General features: G+C 42.6%; 1 protein-coding gene across 1 annotated transcript in view; it reads right to left on the bottom strand.

The window, feature by feature from the left end:
- FOXP2 (forkhead box P2) overlaps window positions 1-12,152 on the bottom strand; it is a 659,870-nt gene extending 647,718 nt beyond the window's left edge. The window contains exon 1 of the mRNA XM_074984096.1: window positions 11,881-12,152. The gene's annotated coding sequence lies outside the window, so the exon portion shown is untranslated. The remainder of the gene's footprint in view (window positions 1-11,880) is intronic.
- Between the last annotated feature and the right edge of the window lie 4,545 nt (window positions 12,153-16,697).

The following is a 16,697-nucleotide window of genomic DNA, read 5'->3' as shown; positions in this document are numbered from 1 at the left end:
CAAAAAAAGTTAGGCAGAAGGGTGCTTTCGAAGGAACCCTGTCTACATTGCTAGTTTGCCTTTCAAAAGCAGCACTTTTGACATGGCAAGTAGTTGTCATTATGCAAATGAGGAGCTGAATATGCATATCAGCACCTTATTAGCATTTTCGATCCACTGTATTTACATGCCCCGTCTGAAAGAACAAATGAAATTCAAGCACTACTGGAAATAACTTTGGAGTTTAATATTAGACTACTTATCACCAACATACAAAATTCCGTGCATAAAGGTTGCCCCTAACACACCTTCTAACTCCTAAACACACTAACAACACCTACTACAATGCACCTTTTATTGCAATACAAGAAAAGTTTAGCTCCCATGAATAACCTTATGAAGTATAATATCAATCAAGTGGATTTTAAGAAAGGGTCCAAGAAACTATTTTAATCTACAAATTGTATTTTCAGTCTTCATCAGGTTGTCATCACAAACCTTGCTCAGTCACATCTATTATAAGTCAAAACCCTTAAAGCATCTAAAATGGTACATATAACAGGTTCTTTTAGGCTTAAAGCTACTGCTTTAGTTAAATCTGAACAGGTAGCTAATATCCAGAGAACTAAATAGGCACGTGCACAGAATGTTTCATATTTGCCCGAGACAAGCAAGGTCTGTGGACAGCAGTCCAGTTCACCAGCTGCTGCACAGCTTTCCAACACAGCAGCAGAGTGAAACTTTAGTTTCACTGATGCAGAGAGAGTTCTGAACAATAGTGAAACTGGCCAGGGGCTCATTAACTTCATTATACTTAAGTAAATAAAAAGCAACTGCTGAGTCTGAAAATAAATCATAAGGAAAACACCTAGGTAAACAATGGATTTCATTTTTTGGTCTACTGGTGAGATATTCCAGAACTGTGTCAGTTTAAACTGCATCAAAAATATAGAGTGACTGCAGAATAGTTAGTTCTAATTATGTAATGTTGCAGGTAATAAAATCTTACCTCTGAATAGGTTATCCCAATTTTTTCACAGTTAAATTGATTGAATCCAAAATAATTCAACTGAAATAACTTTTGTTGACAAATGAATTTGCGACCAAAAAAAAAAGGCATGCATGGAATACATAATGGCATTTTCCCCCTTCTGGTAATAATTTCCTCAGTTACAAAGAAGCCAAGACAAGTCAATCGATATTGGAATATATTCATACAAACCACATTATGTTCATACAAACCACACCAAACAGTGCCATTAAAAGAATCTTAGGTTTCTTTTTCAGTTCTATTTCTATTTTGACTCAGATACAAACGTACTGGCATCAATGTAAGAACCTTGATAGAAATGCTTAGTTAGTGGATGACTAATCCGATAGTCAAATGACGTCAAAATAGTATTCTAATACACGTCTAGTTATAGGAGGTTTATTTTTAAATATGACTAACTCTGATCTTTGTGCGCTCAGTCACAGCAAATTTTTATTTAAATGAGTATGTAAAAGTATATTTTAAAGTAGTATTTGTACCATACACCCTGAAACCTACAACCCTTGCAACTGATGTATCAGGATGCCCTAGCTGTTAGTATTCATTGATGTGTAAATGCAAATGAACCCTAAATGTATTTCAATATTACAACTCCTCTTCAGGAGCTACATTCTGGAACTTGTAGTTTTCATTCCAACAATTGCTTGCTAGGACTCACAAAACAGTAAGTCTAAAGTCCTACGTTTTACAAAATAGTGAGAACATTTCTCTCTTGTCAACCCTCCTTTGCAGTCGTTTTAGGCTTTGGGGGGGATGGGGGGGAGAGAGAAGGGAGGTGTTTTAAGCAGGCACAAAGAACACACTGGGCACCGGAAAACATAGAAGCAGGCAACTTTCTTTTGGATAAACACAGAACATTCTGAAATGTCAGTGTGATAGTAACTGACAAAAGGACCTCAGCAAAGAAAAGATACTTTCTGCATGTCAGCAGCACTCGCTTAGGACTTGATCCAAAACCCACTGAAGCAAACGGAAATTTTTCCACCAACTTCAAATAGCTTTGCTTAAGTTCTTAAAGTCCTTTTAATAAGAATGTGTGGAGATCAAATTGAGGAAACTGAACAAGTTAGATTTTGAAAGTAATCTTCCTTCTCATCCTAGACATTTTTAAAAGAAAAAAAATTACAAAAACTGCCAGTTCATTAAGATTTTCAGGGTTGGAAGATTTTGCTCAGAGAATCCCATTTCTGAAACATTAGAAGCTTTTCAGGGTGGAAACAAATGGCACACAGCACTCCTCCCCCTACCCTTTTATGCTCATCTCTAGGAAATGTTTGGGCCTACAGCTGGAAGTACACCAAATCCACACCAGAAGCTGGAAGCCTCATCTACACCTGTCTTAGATCATGAAAGGGTGAGGGTCAGCATCCCTCAATATGTGCAAGGAGCACACCCACACAAAATACTGAGTGATCCCAATCCATGGTGGGGGCTTTAGACCACAACAACAGACTCTCCTCTCTGTACAATTTCTCCCCACTAATCTTGCTCTTCCCTAGTTCTCTCTGTGTTTACTTTGAGGACACAATCTGCGTCCTGGTTATAAGAAATGCTAAAAGAACATTTTTAAACAACCTAGCAATTTTACAAGACATCTGTTTTTACTTATTTATATTTATTTAATGTATTTCCTGACCACAATTAACATCAAATTTTCAGGAGCAAGTCAACTACCACTTCACATGCTAAACAAACCTTTAACTGTTTTACAACACATTAGTCTCCTTAAGCAGAATTAAACAACAAATATTTCTCTGCTAATTTTCCTATCAATGAAACTTCATTCCCTTTGCTAAGCGGAAGGGTTGCCAAGGATTTATGACACTTTCTGTAAAACATCCTCTGTGTTCAGTACATCTTTCAAACTACTGTTTTAGCAATGATGTACTGAACACATCATCACAATATTAAAAGTAGTGTAAATTAATTCAGGATTGATAGCAAATGAGCTTGAATTAATTTTTGTAAGTAGAAGTATTTCATGATATTTAGCTAAGTAGCATCCTTATATTTCTGCACTGTTACGAACCAAATGCTTTGTTAACTGGTTTTCAGTTGGCAGCTATCTTTACAATAAATCTAACAGTACTCAAATTCTTCTTCTGCAATTACTGTGTTATAAACACTAGAATCATTTCTTTTTCTTGATAGTATTCCCTCATTAAGTTCAAATATGTTTTACACAAATATGAGAACTTATTGAAGCAAGGGAAAAAACACAATGCTTCATCAGCAATGCATACCTACAGTCTGTGCCTATCTAACTGCATTAGGTCTTTTGCACTTCCATTTTCAGGTCATGCGAATACTCTAAGTACTGTAATGAAACCACTATCCTGGGTCTGTGCTTTCTCACACAGCAGTGCCTTGAATCATAAATATTTCAATTACTTTTTCTTTATTCTAAAAGGGTACTAGCTTGCATTTTCCAAACACTCTTTAATTTTACCTGTCTTTAACTACAAAAGAACTCAGGACATCTCGTGAGGAAGGTGATATTGAGATGTGCATGGAAAAAAAAATAAATTAATCTGCACTTAAGCTACTACTAAGTATCTTTCAAAATGCATATAAAGTCATTAATAAAATGTAAGCATCTGAGATATTAATTCATAGGAGTCTAGGAACTAATTCATTGATGCAATAAGTAGACAACTCCAGTGAATTCAGCTGAGCTGCACCTGCTCACATCAAGTGATTTTGGCCACCAGTTTACAAAATATTGCATACACATTATACTTACACAATATTTATTTCTCCACTTAGAAGAAATCATAGTCACAAATAAATTCCTAGATTTAAAAAAAAAAAAAAAATCTCACCGCCTTCATTTCTCTTCTGTAGACCTGAAGCTCCCTATTTTTTTCCGTCAATATTTAGCCTCCTCCTTGCTTTGCTACCTTCTGCCTTTCGTGGCTTTTAAAATATCCCATGGGTTTTCTTGATCCATTTCCAAACACATTCTCCATCTCCTCCTTATTTTTGCCTTGCCACTTTCCTATTCCAAAGCTATAGCAGCTTCCTAAAAAAGTGATTTGCACTTTCCTCTGAATTATTTTTATGCAGTAAAACTGCAGTTTCCAATTTAATTAGAAAATAAGGATATGTCAACTACAGGTTTTATTCTAAATATATTAAACACAACTTAATTACTGTTTGAATCAATTTCCAGAAGAATGCAATCAAACTTCTAAACTTTAACAATGACAGAGACAAAAAGAAAAACAATCCAAAAATAAAACAAGACAGAAACTTGAGAATGAACATTTTATAGCTAGAGTGAGGACTGACTGAATGGCACAGATTTATGGGACATTGTTTCAGTCATGCCTGATATTGCATGGATTCAAAATCACCATCTGAAAGCTCCTATTACTATTACTATTTCTGAAATTCTTTATAGCTCTTCACACTGTAGTGTCTCAGCATTTGGACACATACCTCGTTAGCAGTTCATTGGTATGGAAACTGAACTGTCCTGTTACTCTTCAATGTGGTCCCTCTGCAGAAGCACAGAAGTATGGAAAACCTGCACACTCACTCTGCTTCCTTCTATGAATCTAGAGCGCTGCTATCATTCTGGTAAAATGCATATATACTATGTTCACTTTTAAAAACAAGAATGATTAAATAAGTGTGCATTAAATACATTTTAAATATATTACACATTTTTTCAGCTCACAATTACAGATTCACTCTGCCTTGAAATTATTTAAAAATTGCTGATTTTGGACCTATTCCAGCACAAAAATATCCAAAACTTTCTAGGCCTTAAGTAACAGTATGCCAATCTCTTCAACATGAATGCCAGCCCACCGAGTGCTCAGAAGAGATGCATCAAAAGGCTGGCACATGGATTGGCTTTAAAAATATATTAGATAATTCTCCCAACCCCAACTTCAGGATCACCACCAACAATTGTGAAGATTCCAGTATTTCCAGGCTATGCAGCCACAAAACCTCTTCTGAGGGGATGCAAAAAGCATCAAAAGCTGAAGAACAAACTTCTTCTCCCTATGAATAGGGCCCAGCCTCCTAAAAGCACTGAGTACTGGTGAATCAGAAATCATATAGTTTCTCTGAAATTTAAATTACACAACTGTCTACAAAGCACAAATAAATATGAGTATTAACCATATATATTAAACAAGTACAAATAAATTAAAAGATCAAAGAAAAATGTGATAGTCATGTGAACATTCAGTTAAAAATTTACTGTCTTCTTTAAAAAATAAAAAAGCCAGATCTGCCATAAATACCTTTAATTAAAGACTAGAAAAAAACTAATTGACATAATTCCACTCTCTCTAGTAATGTGATATATATTATATAATCTGTGAAATTCTCTTTTAAAAAAATTTGTCATTGAAGATTTTCAGTGGTATGAAGAAACACTGCTTTCATGTCACCTAAATACAAACCAAAATAAAGGGAAATATCTCAAGTTTATAAGATAATATTTGAACTCTTGTAAATGATTCAAATATTGTAACCAAAGTCTTGATGCTGTAAAAATGTATGCAAGCATTTAATATTATGCAATGTCAGTAGACCCACTGATGTGAAGAGGCCTACTAACTGCATTAATTTAAAAAGGATCAAAGTCCAAACCTCTTCTTATTGACATATCATGGTCCTGATCTGCTGGAGTTTACTGCAGTCAATGAGCAGATTCATCCCATGTACACAAGGTGGTGGGTGGGGAGAAGGGTAATGACAATCTTCCTGTATTCAAGAGTAAAATTCATCTCTCTACACCCTAAGGAAGGTATCTTTAAAAATCTGGTCACAATTATAATTCAGGTCACTTTGGGGGCTGAACTAGCTGTCTCAGAGTTTCCAGCTTTGAGGATTAAATTATCCATAAAGTGCTGTTGCCCTGTTCCAGTTGGAGTTCTTGCTAATGGTTCACCTAACTGGTTTTAGTCATAATAAATTGGTTTAAAAAAAAAACACCTCAGTTTGGCTCAATGTTAAGAAAGAGTAAAACTCATCTACAAAATCTTGAAAACATGAATAATTTAGTATGGAAAATTACACTTAATTATAAATTGCATATTTTAATCAAAACAGTATCCCTCTACGATTATAAAATGTATTTAATTATATGTAATGGAAATTGAAAATTAACTATAACTTTAAATCTTTAGCTTACTCTGGCTGCCTTTATGACCAGGCTCTATTCCATTCACGAGGGATCCACTGATACTATTGTGAGGCCTATATGGATTCTTGTAAAAACACAGTCATGCTACTATAAAAGAAAATGCTACTTAACAACTCAAAAAATCTCATTCTTCCTTTTGCATGCACGCACACACACACTTAAAAGCACCACCCTTAGATACTGTCACACACTAAGTCATTGTGCTCTAGAAACTCTGTGATGCCAGCATGCCTTCATTGCTCCTGAACTCTTCAGGAAATGGATTAAAAGAGTGTGATTATTAGTGGATGCAGCTAAGCACCATGCCATTAAATGAACTGAGCGTCCACACTCATCATACAGTTGGAGGATAGCACATAGAATCCAAGGGAAACAACTCTGTCATCTTCAAGTTTTACCAACGTGCACCTGTGTGAGCATGTGAATGTGTGTGCATATATGGAGTACGTTGCCTGTATGTGTGTGAGTGAACAGAAGAAAACTCTCATGTTCTAGCCTAGTTAGAGAAAAGGCACCACTACTGCAAACAGCAGCCAAGTGGAAGGGAAAAAAAAGGAGCAAACCAGTCTGTATGTACTCATATACCCACCCCTGGAACCGCTTCACTTTTTATTGCAAAGAACTTAAAACATAGGTTGAAACAATTTGTTCAATATTTTAATCTAACTCACAATAAGAATTCAAAGAAATCTACTAAATAGACACAAATACTGTGTAGTTTCATTACACCATCTACACATAATTTGGTACCTACTACTTAAATGTTATTTTGCAACATCAATCCAAACTACACCTTTGTGAACTACTTGCAGGCTAAAGAGAATCAGAAACTAATATCACCTACTTCACAGGTAAGAGCACCCAAAAGTTATCACTGCCAATTTTACATCTGGTCTCTTTCTTACCTAACTAAAATGGTTCTGTGCTTAAAACAAAGACCCAACAAAAATTAATAAAGGAGAGAAGCAAAAACTAACCTACAACTACAAAAGCAAATCTACATCAATGAACATCTGTGTCTGAAAGAATCAAATAAACTTTTTATCTGGTTTTATAAATGGAAATGTTACTACCAATTGAGAATCTTAAAAAGGGTGACCATTATTAGTTTACCTTAAAAACCCCTACTGCTCCTTCACTTTTTGAGATTGATCTAGCATTCTAAAATTGTAAATTAAAAAATAATCTTATACATTCTAGTAAGAAAATGAGCATTTCTAACCTACTAGGCTCAAATATGAGGAAACCCTCCAAAATGAACATAATTAAGATATATTTCTGGAATCTACAATCAATACTGGATTAATAAATTTAGCATAAATAAATGTCCTATAAATTCAGTCTTCCTAGTGTCAATTCTTTCAATAATATAGGAAAATATCAAAGCAAAATGGGACAGAGGAAATTTGGGTCACAAATTAAGGGTGCCGCTTATACTAATGGGATAATTGAGGGCTATGCTGAGGTTATTAAGAAAAAAAATAGGTAACTGATACTAGGTCTAGCCCCACTGTCCTTATGTTTAACAAGAGTAATCAGTTTGAGGGTACCAAAAATTAGCATTCAATTTTTGTAATGGAGCTGCTAGTATCTGAATTTAACTGTGATTTACAATTTTCTCCACTAACACTCAAACCAGGAGTACTTCTTAGCCACCTGTGTCCTAAATCACTTTCAGTTCATGCAAGGAAAAGACCTCTCTCTGATTTAACTCACAGAGGATCAAGTTGAAGACCCACATTATTCTTTCCATTTCCCACCAGTACTAGAATTAAACAGCTCAAACATAAGCCTAGTAAGAACTCTGAGGGGAAGGAACCAAAAAAAAACAAAAACAAAAACAAAAACAAAAAACACTCACTTTGCACTTAACATACATTACTCAGTCACCCCTGTGAAACAGACAGATAAATGGCATTGCTCTAAATGTGCAGATGAGCAAGGGATACAGAGGCTAAGTTAACAGTCTTAAGTCTATACAGCAAATCATTGTCCACACTAGGATCAAACTGCAGGAGTTCTTGGCTCTTGTCAGTCTGCTAGATGAGAATGCCCTTGTACAGGCAATGCTGAAGGAGATACATAGCCTCAAAATGTGAACAGCAGTTTTTAGTTCTCTTAAAATCCACCCTGAAAACAAAAGTGGACACTTAAAAATACATCACTTTTCTAGCCAATAAGTATATAACTTAATTCAATGCATTTTAACTGTAAAAAATGGTTTAAACTGTGTAAGCACTAAATGATTATTTTATGTTGTAAAATTTCAGTCATATTTGAAGAATATGAAATCTCAACAAGAGTACAGTTGTGCTCCTTAGTTCTAGCACAGTTAAGCATAATATCACCCATTAATTAATTGAAACACCTGGCACTTATACAGCATTTTCAATCTTCCACACTCTCCAGAAACTTTATCTTGCTTGGTATTTACAGGATCTCTGGTAATTTTATACAACTTTTCAAAGGCTACAGTTACACTAGTGATCTGTCAACGGAAGACACCGTTAGAAGAGATTTCCCAACAAAACTTCTGTGGACAGAGTGCAGCCACGCACAAAGGCCAATCAGAAGAGTGCTCTGCTCTGTGGACAGACACCCTCTCTTAACAAAACAGGCACCTGGAAGCACACCAGACAGGGCTGCTCATTGTTCTGGATGCCTTCTCTACCAAGGGAAGGTCCCCCCACCAGAATGTCCACACAGCATTGTCGGCGGCCGCATTATACCCCATGGCTGAGAGGCAGAGCACTGCCAGCGAAAGTCCTAAGTTTAGTTGACAAACTCTCGACAAAATGTTTTGTGTGTGGATGTTCCACCGGTTTTGTTGATAAAACCAGGGCTTTGTTAGCAAAACTCGCTAGTGTAACCATAGCCAAACAGTAGTATGGCACCAAACAAAACTTTCTTCTTTGAATGATGCACACATCTTACCAAAACAAATCAAGATTTCTGGGACAAAATTAAGAACCACTGGCATAAAACTAAAAAACCCGAGTTTCTATAAATTTGTCATTGGCCGGAAACAGATCAATTTTATTGTCCAGTGTTAAAGCTTTATAGAATGGGAAGCCTCATTTCAAGCAACAATTGGCCGCTGGATACTACCAAAATAGATCACAGTAGCAGATTATGCAACACTTCAGATGTTAATTACACATTGACTGACTTTCAGATTGTAACACTGACTTTGAAATGCACTATTATTAGAGACCCTCCTCCCTGACCTCAAGTACTTACTGACTTGAGGCAGTTAGCTAAATAATTTAAATAAACAAAATGTGTATTGTAATTATATACAAATATGTTTAAAATAGCCATATGCAATATAAACTGTTTGTAGTAATCTGTGTAACTAATGTGATGATTTGAATCTAGACATCTAATAAAAACATGTTTTTTTTAAAAAAGCATTTTAGAACAATATGATTTCTATCTGACTCATCTAGATTTAGTTCAGCATCAAAGAACTGGGTTTAATGATTAACCCTTATTTTCTTCATAGCAGCATTACTATCAACAGTATATTTTCCTTGATTGATTTAATTTACTTGGTTTAGAAAAAACAAAAACAGAAGCTATATATCTTAAAGTTTATTTTTCACTTCATTTTTCATAAGCTAACCTGAGTATACTAACACTGTATACACCTTCCCAGCTTTGAAATTTAAATCAAGTTACGGAGGGCCTGATCCAAAGCTCACTGAAGTAAATCGAAAATCTCCCATTTACATTAGTAAGTTTTAGCTTAGGCCGTAAACTATCAAGGGAATGTAATAAAACCCCCTTGGAAAGTGAGGAGTGTGTCTGTTTAACCATTTTTTTAAAAGCTCTTAAAATGGAAACGCTCCCCAACTCCACATAAACTGCATGTTCTGGCTTCTATGCCCGGACTTGCACTCTCTTCTCTCCAGATAGAGTGGACACTAACTTTAAGATAGTCAGCTCAGGACTTTTAGAAATGCTATTCTTTCTTGTGCAGTTACTACCATCATTTATATCTTTTCCTCCATATACAAACTATAGCTCTCTCAAATCCTGATACAATTGTTACCTCTGTCTTTTTCTCCCCATGGAAGTTTAATGTTGAAACTTCTCCAATGATTATCAATATAATCAAGGGCTTAAAGGACTCAGAATCTCTGCAAGTTTGCCTCTTAGTCTGTAGGAGGACCCTGACTCACTATTTAACAGATGAGCAGAGGAGCCAAACAAAAAAGTTTTGATTCTCCTTACCTTGAGCATTCAAGTTCAAATTTGTGTCAAAATGACTGCTGTAGATTTTAAACTAACAGTTCTGAGATACATTTTGCATTCTGCTTTTTTTTCCAGAAAGATCTCATCTCTTGTTTACATTCATCCATATGCTGAAAAGAATTTTTACTTGTGGGAAAGCCCAAAAAAATTGAGCAAACAGGAGCTAACATTTGCTCTTTTCTTCCCCTTCTTGTCCTTATACCCGTAACTTTAAAAATTAAGCACAACATGCCTTGCAGACATTTACCTACTAGATCTCAAAGCCCTCGGAATTAAACTTTCACAAGTTTCTAAGTCTCAGCACTTCTGAATTTCAAGAATGAATTTCAGAATACTCCCACTACACACTAGGAATTGTGCCTCAGGTATTTCATAGCTCTAACATTATTATTTATTAATCTATTGTTTTAGGCTAATGTGTTTTGTTGTTGTTCAGGGTTCACACTAGCTGCCAAGCACATTGAAAAGGCATTGGGAAGGTGAAGGAGGAGACAGACTCAAGCACAACAGTGGTAAAAGCTTGGGCAGGGAAGATTAGTGAGATGCAGTAACTGGCCCTGGCCAGAGAGGGTGGATTGCGAACGCCTCAACGCATACACGTGCTGCTAATGGAAAGAAGAAGGGGCTTAGTTCCTAGTACTGGTTTTGGCTGAATGCCGGGTCAATGTCATAGCTGCCCTCTCCTCCACCTCTTGAGAGGAGAGAGAGAGAATGGTGTTCCCCCCACCCACCAACACACACACAGAAAGCACAGAAAGAGCTCCAAAAGGAGAAAGTGACACGCTTCTTTACCAGATATGTATATGCTTCCATAATTTTCCAAAACCAGCCCTCAGAAGAGAGGCTATCTGATTGCAAAGCATTCTCTATATCACCCATTCAAAAAGTTGCGGGGGTTGTGAAAAATAAAAGCTCCAGCTTGCAATAAGCCCTTCAAAACAGAGCCGGAGTCTGATAGCTTAGGGCACTATTCCGAAGTACAAAATTAACTGAAGAGCACCAATCTCATCATTCAAGCTGTGTGTGTTCCGAACGGTCGACGCTATAGCCGGCAGGGTTAAAGCCCAGGGGAGGGAAGAAAACATCTGGGCGTCTGCATCGCACTTTTGATTCGTGGGCGCTGTAGCAAGGCAAGATCTGAGATACAGTTCAAACTCCAATGCATGGGAAAAGCGCGTGCTAGTTCCCCCCCCCCCCCCCCCACACACACAACTCGCCCCCCGCCCGCCACCCATAATCACAAAAGAGGACAAGTGGTACCAGGCGCCAAGAGGAAATCTGACACATGTCACATCTGTACCCACCACGCTCCGAGCAGCGGGAGCGAAACTTTCTGCACGTAAGGGAGGAGGGGGGCGGGAAGGGGCGACTGAAAGTAACAAGTCGAAGCGGAGCCTGGGGGCAGGAGGGGGGAAATGAAACTTACCGAGCGGAGACACTAGGTAGAGCGTCCCGATGAGCGGCCACCGAAAGAGGAGCTGAACTAGCCCCCCCGACACAAACACACGCACACACATGCACACAAAGTCTTTGCAGGCGGAGCGGCGGCGGCTGCTGCTGCCGGGACGCGCGAGCAGAGACACCGGAGGTGAGGGGAGGATTAGACTGTAACAACGAGCGGCAGCATCAATAAATGGGCTGGATATTCCTCCGCAGGCGCCGCTGCGGCTGGCAGCCCCCCGGGCAGGGGGAGCAGCAGCGGCAGGCTGGGGAGCAGCCGCCCCAGCGCAGCGTCTCGCGCTTTCTCGGAGGCTCGCGCTGCCTCTCGCTCGCTCGCTCGCGCGCGCGCTCCCTCCCACGGCGTGTGGGTCCGGCGGTGTACGGAGCGCGGGGGTGTTTTGCTGGGCACGCACACAAAAAAGGTGCACCCAGCGGCTCCTCTGGGTGGGAAGGGGAGTGAGGAGGGGGCGCTCACATGATCGCTAAGGAGCCTGCACAGGAGCGGCAATAATGCGCGGCTGGGAGGGGGGGGGGGGTTTGCTACTAGAAAAAAGTGCAGCGGGACCGGCTTGGCAATGCCCCGCTGCGGTGGGCAGGGAGCCCCCCCCCCCCCCCCCCCCCGCCCGCGGAGCGGCTTGTTGTTGTGATTCGCTGTAAAGCGTCCCGCCTGACGTCAAGTCCACCTGCTCTGTCAACAACCCAGGGGAGAAGTTGTTTGCTCCCCCGCCCCGCCGCGCCAGGCTTCGTAGAGTTTAGCAGCTGAGGGGGAAACAAAGCCCGGCGTTGCACGCGCGGTGCCCAGGGGCTGGGGCTTCCCGGCAGTCCTCAAAGAGCAGCCCGCCTGCAAAGGCAGAGCCCCTGGCCGAGGGGGCGGGGGAGGCTGGGCAGGACTTACAGCGGGGGGCGCTGCCACGCTGCGGGGCACGAGCCTCGCCCCCACCCCCGCGGTCCGGGGAGTTTGGGTGCAGAGAACACTTGGCCCTGTCCTCACTCTGCAAACCCGCTTTGCGGGCGGGCTGGGCGGACAGACTGGCTGCGAAGAGGCGGACTGCACCCACTCGGGCCTCACGTGCGCCCAAGCCCCTGCAGCTGGGCGGGGACCGAGCCAGCAGAGCACAACGCTGCCGGTGTTGGCGGGTGTCTCCCCCTACTCCACTCCCTGCACCGCACGGAGGGTCGCTGGGGCCGCGGTCAGCGCCTGCTGCGCGCAGGTTCCCTGGCTGCCCTGCCAGGTCCCCAGTTCAGAGCGAGGGGCGGAGGAGGCCGTAGAGTAACGGGGCGAGGCTGGCGGCGGCGCGGGGCCGGAGGCGCTGGCTCTGCCCTGCACTCTCCCAGCCAGGAGCAGCGCCGCTTCTCTCCTCCGCGCCCTTTGCCCTGGCCGCAGGGCCGCAGTCGCTTTAATTTCCTCTCGCTCCGCAGCAGCCTCCTCGCCCAACAGCACCATTGCAGCGCCTCGCTCTGAGGTCTGATGCCCTAGGGCCAGAGCGGGCGGGGGATGGGAACGCGGCAAACTTTTCACGGCCAGGTGCTGCTGGCCAGCGTCCGTCCCAGTACTGGTCAATGGGCACCAGCCGCTAACGCTAACCTTGCGCGTGGCAACAATGACAACCCAAGAGGCTGCATAGCATGTGCCCAGACCTGGCCTTGGGCCGGGGCGCGCAGCAGCCCTGGCTATTTACACACCCTTGCAAAATCCTCACAAGGCTTGCCCCAGCTCCAGGCTTCTCCCGCTCTCTGTGAGCTCGCCCCACGGCTCCTACGGAAGTCCTGCTAATTAGCGAGCACCAAAAGGCTTCTCGGCAGAAGCAGGAACGGGGGAAATTAGCCTATCCTGGGCTGCTAGTGCTTTGACTTTTCCCTCTTTTCCGCAGCATTGGCTCGCCCACGTTGGTGTTTCTCTAGGAAGCTTTCGATAGCACTTCAAGGAGGGTAAATCCGAGAGAGAGGAATGCGGGGGGGGGGGGAGTGAGAACTCACCTAATCAAAGCGCCACCACCTCGCCCTTGCACTTGTCATGTAATTTTGAATTAAAAAGGCTCTTCTGTATTCATTGAAGACCTGAATCAAAAGTGATTGTCACTCAGAATTAACATAAACTGATTTTTTTTAAACAAAACCCCTTCCCTCGTTGGTGTGCTGAGCAAATTGAAAGATTAGCTGGTTGCCTCGCCGTGCATCGGGCTCATGAATTAATGTTGCACCGTGTTCGGAAACTGACAGGTTTTTTTTTTAAAGGGAGATTTCTCACCCACACCTCTGCCTGATTTTCTCTTTCTCGCGTGCTCCTGGGGGAAACGGGGAGGAACGTAGCTACCGCTGCGGGGGGAGGTTAGATAAACTTTTACATCCAGCTGAGAGGTTCCCGGAAAGACGGCGGGAGAGCGAGGTGGAGGTGGTGGTGGTGGTGGTGGTGGGGGTGGGGGGGCTCGCGAAAGAATCGCTCACACTCCGGCAAAGGTTGCGAGGTGTCAGCTCTCCTGCTAGCGAAAGCTGTGAGTGCCAATCAAATGCAGAGTAAAACTTGCGGCCGCGGAGGCGATTGTGTGCGCGCAGAGCAGGAAGGCAGTTCCTTCCAGGCTCCTTCTGCGAGAGCCGCTGCTGACTGGCAGCAGCTGGCGGAAAAAGTGGGTGCGGACCCTCCCGTCCCGAGTGTCTGAGGAAGGGAGAGGTGCAGCCTGCAGGTTTAGCTGAGCGCGGAGCTCTCTGCTCCTCAGACCCCTACCTCGCAGCCAATGGGCTTTGATCGGGTTCGAGAGGTGAAAGTTCAGCCCCAGGGCACACGCGCTCCCGGGAGTTGCTTGCCACTGTCAAAGGAGGAGGGTGGCTGTTGATGGGTGGCCGTAAAATATACTTGTTTGCGCCGTACAAGTGCTGTCTTTCCTCCCGCCCCTGAGTTGCAGAGTTCCCAGCAAAGCCCGGGCGCTTCATTTCTCAGGGCTTTGTTCCCCGGAGCGCCGCAAGTAGCTTTAATTGCACGCGTCCCCGGGCAAGAGGTCCCAGCACTCCCCCACCAAGTTTCTGTGAACACCTGGCTTCTGCAGCCCGGACTACAACGAATGCTCCAGCCAACGAAATAACACACAGCGAAGGAGAGCAGCGAGCGCGCTCCCAGGCTGCAGCCTGCGGGGGCTGAAAGGGCACAGGTCCGACCCCCTCCTCCTTCCTCTGCCTCCCTGGCCTGCCAAAGGCATCCAGGGACCCGCCAGCTCATCCCGACTACTTAACTTTGCCCGAAAGTGTGTCCCGCCGCGTGCCAAAACCCAGCCGCAGCGCAGAGCGCTTTGGCGCGGAATGGGCTTGAAAGAAAATCCACGAGACAAACAAAAACAGAGGGACCACGCGGGCTGGCGCCCCGCCAGCGGCCAAGTTCGTTTCACTTGTTCCCTGCCGGCGCGTCCCGCCTGAAAGTAAACAGCCTAAGCGAGGACCCGGAGCGGACTGCTCCCCGGGAAAGGGAAAGGGAGGAACATCCAGGCGAGATACTCAGTGTCTCCTTCTAGCCACACCTCTCCCAAACCTCGCGCCTTGGGAACGAGCCTCCCCGTTTAGTGCTAGTTTTAGGGGGTATTTACACGCTCTTCCCTATGACGGATTGCGCTCTCTTTCAAGAAGGTTTTAAATCTCTCGCCTTCAAAGTGTCACCGTCTGACAGCGGGTAATAACACCCCGCGTACAATACAACTCTCAGCTGCTTAAATTGTTTAGCATGATTAGTGTCTGACTGGCGTGTAAGTCTTGATAAAAAAATTAAGAGCTAAGCAGCCCCACTTTCGGGATTCACAAGCGACGCGAGTTTTGAGGCTTGCGAGCATAACTTGGTTTTCTAATGAAAAAGGCTAATACGCTTTGTTTCTTCCTGTTTACGGGCTGAGATTTCATCTGCACGGTTGCAATGTGTTTCTGGCTTCAAACGAACCACTTTCAGACGTCTTTCTTTCATTAATTTAACGCACTTTTCCTTGCAACTGGCAGATAGGTGACTATCAGATTGCCACGTTCCATTATGATTGTTTATAAAGGGAACACGAAAACAATAAACAGGCTGCTCTGCTAAATGGGTTTATTCTCTCCCCCACTCCACCCATTGTTCCAGAGAGCGTTCGGAAAGCGAAAAAAAGCAGTTTTAAACCCAAGTCAAATCAAGGAGAATCTATATTTTAACATCAAAGCGAACGGAGAAGTTGCAAAATTGGTGGAGTTACACCACCATCTGTCGTTAAGCCTCGGGACTACAAAATTTCGGATTTACACTAAATCTTAATGAGAACTGGCATTTCTTTACCCCCGCCCCCTCCCCCCGTAGAAATCACTCACCATTTTAGGATCGGTTTTCCGGTGTTGTTCATCTAACAACAGTTTGAATATTATAAGTGAACGTGTGTAAATTCCGGGTGCCAATTATCAATCATACCTTCATTGCCAGCTCTCATGTCTTAGTGAAAGAGTATTTTCCATACCCGATGGCCTCCAAACAATACCTTTCAAAACTGGTAATCATCCAGATTTAGAGATATTTCTTCTAAGCCTATCCTAACTGCTTTTATGAAAAAATGAGGCTCCATCAGCTAGACTAGTCACGAAGTGTGTGGATTACTTTATACCCTCATGGAACACTGTTCCCTACTGTGCCTAGTTGAAGTATATGTAAATCTGCTGTGTTCTAGGGGACTGTGACAGTGGGGAAGCATATGTAAAATAAACATCTTGAAATCATACCTGAAGATCAGTGGGATTAATGAACCTGGACATAACAGAAAACACTGAAACCCAGTGTTGTGGAAACTGCATTGTTACATGAAAGCA

This window comes from Carettochelys insculpta, chromosome 1, assembly GCF_033958435.1.
Source record: "Carettochelys insculpta isolate YL-2023 chromosome 1, ASM3395843v1, whole genome shotgun sequence".
Classification (NCBI taxonomy): Eukaryota; Metazoa; Chordata; order Testudines; family Carettochelyidae; genus Carettochelys; species Carettochelys insculpta.
The sequence above is the reverse complement of the archived record's forward strand: the minus strand, read 5'-3'. Positions and strand labels throughout refer to the sequence as shown.